Genomic DNA, 6,288 nt, shown 5'->3' on the forward strand with positions numbered 1-6,288 from the left:
TCAAGACCAGCACTTTGGCGTCTCTCGCTCCTACTCGTTCCATTCCCCGTATTGCTCCACCCCAGGTCCCGGTACCATTCATATCTACCTTCTCACACAAAATCAAAGGACTACATAACATCATCAAACAGAACTTCATCCATACTCAAACCCTACAGCCGGCTTTCAAAAATCACATCACCATATCAGCGTACAGGAAAAACAAAAACCTCCACAGTTTACTAATACGGTCTAAATATTCAGATAACAAACCACCAACACAAACCCAATACCACACACACTATAAGAACAGAAAATTTATCTCAAACCTTCACAGCAATACAGCATTTCCCACATTAGGCACATTTACACTCCACACCACCAACGTCATTTACATCATTACATGCACCACCTGCAATAAACATTATATCGGCGAAACAAAACATTCCATACTCACCCGACTAAAACAACACATATATAACATTGGGGAAGGCAAGTTGACCACCCCCCTCATTAACCACTTTCAGCTCCACTCCGTCAATAACCTCATAATTTCCGGTCTGGAATCTGAAGACCATTGGACCATTGGGCAGAGAAAGAGGGCCGAAAAATTATGGATTTTTAAGTTAGGCACAATCACGCCAGCAGGCCTCAACGATAACTAATCATACTCATAGGACACCCACCCGACAATCCGTTCAAAGTTCTCGCTCATGTAGTCTTCCTTCTCAGCTCCCCCGTTCGTTTTTCCCCCCCCCCTTTTTGGTTTTTCTCCCCTCTATGGCTACCCATGCTGCCTGGGTCCACTCAGGCCCCCCAAGGCACCACTTTAACACACATGCCTCGGGGGGAATCGATCAAGGGTTCTTTGGACCAGGGGCGTCATCTCTGCCACTACGCTACTATTCATTTTACATTTTTGGTTTCATAAATCCCCATTTTCTATTCTATTCACTAATATATGATATTACAGTATTAAATAAAATCACTTTCATAGTTAAAATTAATCCCTAACCGCGTCCACCTAGTCTTTTATTTTACTTTTATTTATTTGTCCTTCCATAAATTATTCAGACAGAATGACGCCCATTATTACTCCAACCCAGGCAGCAACTTTATTTACCCTTTCTCTGTCCCGTGGTCCTTGCAGACGTGCTCTGCCTGGGGATCATACCCTGGTCCCCCGTTAGAGGGAGCGGAGCTCTTCCAACCTTGTCACCACTACTCAACAGATCAATAGGCCAGTGCAAACAAATCATAATCATGAACCCTGAATCCAAACCCAAACCCAACCCTAACCCAGCCCGTGCCATTGATCTGGACACACAATCCGTTTTAAAACTACTTAAAAATAAATGTAAGAACTACTGTACATACAAAAACCTAAAGAATAATCCCCCAACCAGTCTAAATACAGGGGTCTGGGCATTTTTTAGCTCTAATGGGGGAGTTTTTAGGGGGGTTGAACCCGGGTCCTCCACATGAGAGACCGGGAGCTATCCTGGTAGGCCACAGATGGTCTTAAACATTCAACCAGAATACAGAGTTTTCTCTCTAAAACCGTCCAGCCACCGCCCCCTAAGGGAACCAATCGACAGGGACAACAACTTTCCCTCCAAAATTCAAAAATACTGGAGGGAAACCCTACAAAATGGCCGACCCTCCTAGCCCTATCACATCAGATCCACCCACACATACATTTACTGATTGGTGGCTTGAGCCTTGGGGGAGGGGCACACTTCCCTTCCTCCAACACTTTATAACCACCCGAGCTGTTAGTCCTATTACACAATCCTCTGAAGAAGCAGAATCCCTGCGAAACGTCAGGATTTTAACACTACTTAACGGTACGTCAGCTTCGACTTTTTGATCTTTTAAAAACTCTGGTTTTAAGCAACCTTGCTTTTAAACTATTTTAAATTTGTTTGTAATTATTAAAGTTAGTATTTTTGGATTGTCCTGGGGGGCTGCTACTATAGGCCTGGTTAAGTCTTAAAACATTTGACTCCTTTGTTTTTTTAAAAAAACTCTGGTTTTAAAGCAGCCTGGCTCTAAACCAGTGGGAGCCTTGTTTTTTCAAACTGAGGCTACAAATGTTTGTGGAAAACATCTGATAGTTATCGGCCTAGGCCTTTCCCCGGGTTTTTTTAAACAGTTGACTCCCTCTCTAAAAACTCTGGTTTTAAAGCAGCCTGGCCTGGACCAGATGGAGTCTTGTTTGTTCTAAAAACTAACAGGCTTAAACACCTGAGGAAACACTACCTAGGCCGTCCTCCTGTTTTCCAACAGTAGACTCTGGCCTCAAACAAACAAAAAGGACGGTTTTTTCCTTTTTTGCACTTAAGATTACAAACCTCTTTTCTTGGGTTCCTCCTCCCGGCCGGGACGAGGACCCACATCAGAGACATATTTTTATATTTTCTTTTTAATCGTTTCTGGATATAAAAATTTTTTTAAAAAAAACTAACTATCTGGAAATCTCCCTCTCGCTCTTCTCTGCACTGAGACGTTTTTTTCGGAGTTCCCTTCTGTTATTAGGTGACCCACCTGGCTGCGGGACACCAAAGGCACCTGAAACCACATCCTTCTGGACTACTGCCTTAAAAACGCCACCCCAGCTCCACCTAGGGGGGACCCAGGAACAAGCAGTCAGCAGAGTACTACGGGACCTAGGAGACCTCCACCTACACCACCAGAGAGACCCACGTGGCAACAGGACACCAAGGCACCCAAACCTCACCCTACTGGACCACAGCCCAAACAACAGCCCAGCTCCAGCTAGGCGAGGCCTAGGCACAAGCTATCAAGCTACCACGCCATCTACGGGTCCAGGGAGATCTCCACCTACTAAACATCAGGGTAAGAGCTCCCTCCAGTGATTTTCCAAAATGTCTTTTAACAGAGTGAAGCCCGTACCGTCGAGTGGTTTAGGACACAGACCACAGCTCACACATGCACACACAAACACATCCCCACAACCCCTGATGTCTGTAGGCACGCACTTAGCATCATTATGCAAGCATGGCAAACCACGCAGGATAACAGGCATGGACACAACACCCACATACACTTTACATCAGGCACCAGACCCGGCAACCCGAACGGCGTCAAAACAAATATTCCAGCTAATACAGGCTGTACACCACAAACAGGTAACAGACTATGCAATTTCTAGCAACACTTTCCCACCCGGGATGATGCGCCAAGTAACCAGATTAACAGACTTCATCAAACCGGCTACACCATCAGACACCACACGTCATAAGGTTCGAAACAATACAGACAACTGGATGAGAACTAACATGGTGATACTACAGGAACATTACACAAATACAATACATACCCTCGGTCATACAGCACACAACCCCATAGCCTTTCAAATAGCTTCTGGATGGGCGAGGAAACGTTATGGCCAGAGACTCCGGCCAGATACCATAACAACAACAGAAGGTATTTTGAACAGGCATAGGCAACATAACAACAGCAATAACAATAATAAACCTTCTACCACAACAAAGACCAGGTTGGAGGGCTCCCTCTCCACCATCCCGGAACTATCGGATGAAGACGAATTCCCACCACTACCAGTCAGCAGTAAGTTACCCCCTACAATTCAACCTTATTTAATTCCACAGGCCCGGACACCACTTCTCCCCACCCCCACCCAGTGCCAGACAACACTGGATGGCATACAACCTCAACCCCAACGATTGAGACAGGACCGCCCATATCAGACCAGCAGACAGATGACACTTCCTGTACCCCAAACCAGGCCCCCCCTACAACCGACACTACCTGACCACCCCATACCCAAACCACGACGTAGACTACTGAATGGACTACCGACCCACCCTAACCCTAACCCTTACCCTAACCCTAACCCTAACCCTAACCCTAACCCTAACCCTTACCCTAACCCTTACCCTAACCCTAACCCTAACCCTAACCACTACAAGGGCCCTCGACAAACCCCGAGGGCACCTGTACCTGTACTACCGACTTCCAGACTAACCCCTCCAGACCCAAACACCTCCACCCCTCCCACAGTGAGGGGCAAGAAAGTAGTCTCCTGGGGACCCGAACCGGTCTCCCAGGAGACAGGAGCTATCTTAAAACTATACCCCAAACTCTCCCCTATCGTACCGGCAGTGACTAGACGGAACTCCCTTACCACACGACTACCTCTAAGCTCCAGTACCTCCGACACACCGACTACCATTACAAAACGGACACAACAAATAGAAGCCCAAATCCATCAATTACCGGACACACACAACAATACCCTAGAACTCCAATCCATATCATTAAACACCCAGAATAACTCAAATGTCTCCACAATTAACCATGACACTATTTCCTCTTCCCCTTCTACACCCACAGGTGTTGCTGGTCCCCGGAATGGCGCAAAGGAACAGCGAGGAGCCCCGGTAACCACAACGGGAGGGTCATCAAACATGATGAGCGGGCAATTAAAGGCTAACAATGCCATTGAAACCGTATCTGAGACCTCCCTACCACCACTCCTCCTCGGAAGTCCACCTCCCACCGGTGCCATTCGGGGACCCAGCACACCTTCACTCCCCGACGATAGTCCCGCAGGACCCTCCTCCACCTCCTCCCCATTCAGCTTACCACTATACATTGCCACACCAGGTAATTATCACCCTACATCACACATTGCACGACACACCCGGAAACTCCAGGACTGGTCTTTCAAAGGCCGCAGACCAGTCCTGGTGTTGGGGGATTCAAACATCAACAGAATCCCCCCCCACAAAAACCCAGACTTACAACTTGACAGCTACCCGGGGGCCAACATGTACCACTTTTTAAAGATCTGTGAGAAAACTGTCCCCAACCCCAACACAAAAATAGTGGTCCTCTCCATTGGGATCAATAATAAAGACCAGGACCCCAGGCAGACTTCCTGCAAACAGCTAAAATCCCTTTACAAACAAGCTCAACTTGCCTTCCCTAATGCCGACATATACTTTCCTATCATAAACTTCTCAGACAATCTCAGCAATAAACAACAATACAATTTGAAATATATTAACAACACAATAGCCACCTACTTCCCGTTTTTAGCAGAGATCCCTCATGACACCTTTTTAACAGAAAAGGACAACATCCATTGGAAGCCGGCTACTGCCCAACTCATTTTCGATTATTGGTGTAAACAGTTAAATTTATAGTACCACCCAAACCCAAACCGGGCACAAACGCCACTTCAAACCCTGTGCCCCATACTGACTCTGTAGTCGACTTGGGGTGGAGCTCTACGGCAAATATTCTCAACTTATCCACATTATTTACTCCAACCTTAGATCAGATCCGGTTATTGGAAAGGGGTCTTTCATTCATCCCACGCCCGTTGCAGTTTGACTGGGAGGAATTTCATAGGGACTTACACCAATATAACAGAAGGTTAAAAATCATCAGTCATTTCTATGATAAACCGGACCACATCCAGACACCCTTCATTCACAAGTCTAATTGGGAACCCACCACGGCTCAATCACACATAGCCACAATAAACCTGTTGCAAAAGAACAAACAGGCCCTGCGTTACTACCGGCCCCCAGGGGACGTTGTAGACAACCTCTCGGGGCCGGAACGCAGGGCCTTAGAAGAACTTATCCAAAATCCTAATATCATCATTAAACCGGCGGACAAAGGTTCAAAAATAGTCATCATGGATAGACAGCAATATTTACTGGAGGCAAACAGACAACTCTCAAACACCACACATTATAAACCCATTCTGTCAGACCTACAAGGTCAAACTCAACCACTTCTTCGTAGCATTATACAATCTTTATATGACAATAAAACCATTAACCACAAGCAAAAAATCTACCTGTTTGGCCCCGACCAACCCCGCCCCCGACAGTTCTATCTTTTACCCAAAATCCACAAGGAACCCCCATCATGGACCATTCCCTATGAGGTTCCTCCCGGCAGACCAATAGTCTCAGATTGTAATAGTACATCATACCATATTTCAGAATACATCGAACACTTCCTAGGACCCCTTTCCAATAAACATCCAAGCTACATCAAGGACACTTATCATTTTATAGATACTATCCGGCCCATGGTTGTTCCAAATCAGTCTCATTTATTTACAATAGACATAGACAGTTTGTACACAAATATCAATACACAAATCGGTATCAAGGCTATCATATCCACTTTCAATAACAACCCCGACAACAATAGACCGGACAATGCAATTATTCAACTTCTTACCATCTGCCTCAACAATAACGACTTTTCATTCAATAACAAACAATTCCTGCAAATCCA

General features: G+C 45.8%; 1 long non-coding RNA gene across 1 annotated transcript; it reads left to right on the plus strand.

Moving 5' to 3' along the window:
• The first annotated feature begins 2,274 nt into the window (after positions 1 to 2,274).
• LOC133975602 (uncharacterized) lies at positions 2,275 to 4,626 on the plus strand. Its single transcript, XR_009924765.1, has 3 exons — positions 2,275 to 2,838; positions 3,498 to 3,573; positions 4,360 to 4,626. It is a non-coding gene; the product is annotated as an uncharacterized LOC133975602 (long non-coding RNA).
• The last annotated feature ends 1,662 nt before the right edge of the window (positions 4,627 to 6,288 follow it).

This window comes from Platichthys flesus, chromosome 19 (assembly GCF_949316205.1).
Source record: "Platichthys flesus chromosome 19, fPlaFle2.1, whole genome shotgun sequence".
Classification (NCBI taxonomy): Eukaryota; Metazoa; Chordata; class Actinopteri; order Pleuronectiformes; family Pleuronectidae; genus Platichthys; species Platichthys flesus.